The 4,112-nt window shown below is 39.8% G+C and overlaps 1 protein-coding gene across 5 annotated transcripts in view; it reads left to right on the top strand.

Moving 5' to 3' along the window:
* Positions 1-87: 87 nt before the first annotated feature.
* ZC3H7B (zinc finger CCCH-type containing 7B) overlaps positions 88-4,112 on the top strand; it is a 47,673-nt gene continuing 43,648 nt past the window's right edge. Inside the window, exon 1 of one of the 5 annotated variants that reach the window (XM_083400887.1) lies at positions 88-151. The gene's annotated coding sequence lies outside the window, so the exon portion shown is untranslated. Of the gene's footprint in view, positions 152-3,614; positions 3,836-4,112 lie in introns of those variants that run through there. The other 4 variants (XM_083400884.1, XM_083400886.1, XM_083400883.1 and 1 more) reach the window with 4 other exon arrangements.

Raw genomic sequence — 4,112 nt, 5'->3', positions numbered from 1 at the left:
TCCCCCCCTTTGCCGCAAAGCATCCTGGGAGCTGTAGTTTTTTTTTTACTAGAAGTGTCCTCGAGCTCCCCCTTTAAAAAACAAAACTTTGCGGTGGAGTGAAAGAGGCTGAGTTCCCTACTATTTTGTTGCTTGGAGCGGCGGGTCAGATGTGTGTAACGGGTTTGGATACGATTATATGGTTCTGTTTTGTTTTTAGTAGCACTGCTACCTATTTTCTTGAAGAATTCCTGTGCCTTTAAGAACTACCTTTAAGAAACTTTTTTATGAGAAAAAATTACAACGTTTGAAGTTTTTTAATTTAGAAAAAGGTGAGGGGGAAAAAAATAATTTGTTCCGAAAATCCTCTAAGGACCCCCCCCCCAAGTGTCCCTATTTGCCAGGGACGTTCCCGATTTAGAGAAGCCATCCTGATTTTTTATTTGATCCTGGAATGTCCCACTTTCCCTTAGGATGTCCCTATTTTCATTGGAGAAATGTTGGAGGGTTTTGAGTTATCCAACCTCTGAGCCACCTGAAGGCAATCCTGTATAAAGATTTTTAATGTTTTATTATGTTTTATACATGTTGGAAGCTGCCCAGAATGGCTGGGGCAACCCAGTAAGACATGTAAAAGTAAAATTATCATTATGGAATGGGACGTCCCAATTTTCATTGGAGAAGTATTGGAGGGTATAGTTTAGACTTTTACAAAGCGACACTATTGCTTCAGTGTGTTGTGAACTAGGCCCAATCTGAACTATACATTTAAAGCAGTATCATATCACTTTAAACAGTCATGGTGTTGCAGCGTTTTCCCCAGTCAATAAAGACAGACACGGGTTCTCCGAGGAAGGTCAGAATTTATTTGGTCCGCCTGCAGAGAGAAGACAGAGCAGAGGCCAACATCTGCACTTCCTGAGTCAATGGCTTTACCTAAAAGAATCCAGGGAAATGTAGTTTATGAAGGGTGCTGAGAGTTTGTAGCAGCTACAGTTTCCAGAGTGGTTTAACAATCAATCCCTCTTTGGAGGGAACTCAGAGAACTGTAGCTGGGGGGGGGGCAGTAGGGGTCCGTAACAACTCTCTCAACACCCTTAAAAAACTGCAGCTTCCAGGATTATTTGGAGGAAGCCAAAATTGTTTAAAGTGGTGTGATACTGCTTTAAATGTATTGTGCAGATACAGCCTTGGTTTTTTTGCATATGTTTACTCAACAATTTACAGCATCAAAATAAGTTCATATAGTGGGGCTGTGGAGTCTTGCACCTACATTTCCCAACAGATTCTAATGTAACCTGCATCACTGACCTAGTGAGGTGGGTTGGTTTGCTATGAAAAAGAGGTAAAAACTGACTACAGTGCAGCTTGGTAGCAGATCTGTGTGGCACCAGTGGGGCGAAGTGGAGCAGAAAAACACTTAAATGAGCATAATCAAATAGGGTACAAATCTGTGTCCACTTTCCCTCTTTATGATGTTTTAATAGCCACACTAGACAAACTGCTGTGGCAAATGCTACATGTGGCCAAGCCTGCAATATTCTGCTATATCCAAAATACAGATAGGTACCACATATGCAGCCCACCAGTGTTAACAGGACTTTCCATATTTCATTTGTCACAGTTTATTGCCTTATTAAAATAATTTATTGGTTGCCTTTCAATCACTCCAGATACCCTAAAGTGAGACATAAAACTCACTAATAAAACTAAGCAGAGCAAACTCAACAGCCCACAAAACTGGGGGGGAACCCATTATCAGCAAGAAAAAGTATTGCTTGTTGATTTTCCTTCTGATTTGGGGGATAACAACATGCCCAGTTATTATGTTGACTAGCTTCACGCGTTCTTGTTTTTCATGAATTTACCTCTTTTTCCTCTCTCAATTTCAGTGTTGACTAACTCTGTGGTCAACTCTGTGAAGGACAGGATAAAAAATTTTCCCATTAAAATTGATAAATATATGTTTAATTTGACACTTTCCTCATCAGTTACTGGACTGGTTAAGTATCCATTATTTTATACTCACTCCTAAAATTGGTTGTCTCTACTCATTGGGACACTATCAAAAGTTTGACTTCTATTTATATACTCTGATTTTTTTTATCTATCTATCTATCTATCATCATCATCTATCTATCACTGCAAGTAATCACTTTTTATAGGTGACTTAGTTATATTACTCTGATAATTCTTTATTCATACACATTTATAGATGGATAAAGTAGTTTACAGTACAGTCCTATACATGACTACCCAAGTAAGCGGGTCTAGAACTGTAGCCTTAGTCTGGTACTATCTGTTGATAAATTGCCTGGAATATTCTTTACTGAAATGCCAGTTATTGGTTGGACAAGCACCTACTGTACTCCCTTGCATGAGTAGTGCAAAGGCAGGTATAGGAGTTGGACAAAGAGAGAGGGAAGACTGTACTATGCACAGCTAGAAAGGAGGGAAGGATCAAAAGAAGAAAAGGACAATGGATAGAGTGGCCAACAAAGTGTAAAAAAATGGAATACTGTAATGGAATGAAGTTAAAAGGATGGATGGGCTGAAGGAAAGGAAAATGATAAGCACCTTGGCCTAGTGCTGTGATTCCTGGCCCCTCGACTTGCTATATAAGCAAGTACACAAGTCCTCCTACCTGCATGGCTGGTTTATTACCAAGCCACGAAAGCCCCTCCTGATCAAAGGGAGCAATGATGGAAATTAGGGGGAGAGAGAAATGATTATTGATGTCATTATTAATATATTAATTGATAATGGGAGTAGCGGAAAAGAGAAGCTACAGAAGGAGGAAGGAAACAATATCAAAGGAGCAGGAAGAGGAGGGGTTAAAGAATTTGGAGATTTGGGGCAATGATACAAATTAAGTATGAAAGGAGAAGGGCAGAAGAAATGAGAGTTTACTAAAAATATTTTCAGACAAGTGAAACCTCATTTATCAACAGCACCCCATACTACTAGTACCCTGTTTAATCAAGTGAATCTGAACACTTACAACAGATTAACAGAATAATAATTAGGGAGAGAAAAAAGGGGGAAATCCACAGGTAGATTAAGCATTTAATTGTGTATTTGCAAATATAATAATAATAATAATAATAATAATAATAATAATAATAAAATAATAATAAATATTTTGTTGGTTTATTTCCTTCGCTCATTTATTGTTACAGTGGTACCTCGGGTTACATACACTTCAGGTTACAGTTGCTTCAGGTTACAGACTCCGCTAACCAAGAAATAGTTAAGAACTTTGCTTCAGGATGAGAACAGAAATTGTGCTCCGGTGGCGTGGCGGCAGCTGGAGGCCCCATTAGCTAAAGTGGTGCTTCAGGTTAAGAACAGTTTCAGGTTAAGAACAGACCTCCGGAATGAATTAAGTACTTAACCCGAGTACCACTGTATACATCCTTGCTCAGATGTTTATCATCATAGATTGCAATGCAGTTCTAACCATATCTACTCAGAAGGAAGCCATATGGAATTCAATGGGGTTTATTCTCAGGTAAATGAGATTAGGATTGCAGCCTAAATCTCTGCTAGGAAGGCTGGTGTTATGTGTGTGGTGTCGATGAAGCAGTGGACTGTAGGACCTGGAGGGATCCCAAGGAAGCATTTTGCCTTGCTGGTGAGACTGAGCTGGAGAGACCTGGAAATGAAAGTAAAAAAGACCAAGAGGCACATGGAGGGAGCTGTATCGGCAGCAGCTCTAGGAACAGAATGTTGCCTTCTGTAATTAAATAGCAATTACTAGTATTATTACTAACCGTAATAATGCTCTAATAATATCTCTAGTAATATCATAGCATTTATCAAGGCGGGGTGTAGGGGGAATCCCCAAGCAGAGGAGGTGAGTTGGTTATTTTGTTGTTTTTCTGTGAAGGAAGGAAGCTAGGAAGGAGGAGGGTGGCTGGGTTGGGGGTATGAAGGAGCGAAGATGGGCCAAAATAACCCTGAAGCAAAACTGCTCAGCTTTGCAGATGAGTAACGGAAATATTTCTCACTGCATATGTTGCTTAATCCCGACCAGAATTAAATAGGACGCGAAAGTCACACTACTACCGTCTCTCCGGGTCGATTTCTTAAAAAGATAAATGTCTTCTTCCTCCCTGTGCTCCTTCTTTTGC

Source organism: Podarcis tiliguerta (genome assembly GCF_965153285.1).
Source record: "Podarcis tiliguerta genome assembly, chromosome: 10".
In the NCBI taxonomy this organism is placed as follows: Eukaryota; Metazoa; Chordata; class Lepidosauria; order Squamata; family Lacertidae; genus Podarcis; species Podarcis tiliguerta.
Note: the sequence above shows the minus strand (reverse complement) of the source record. Positions and strands in the feature narration are given on the sequence as shown.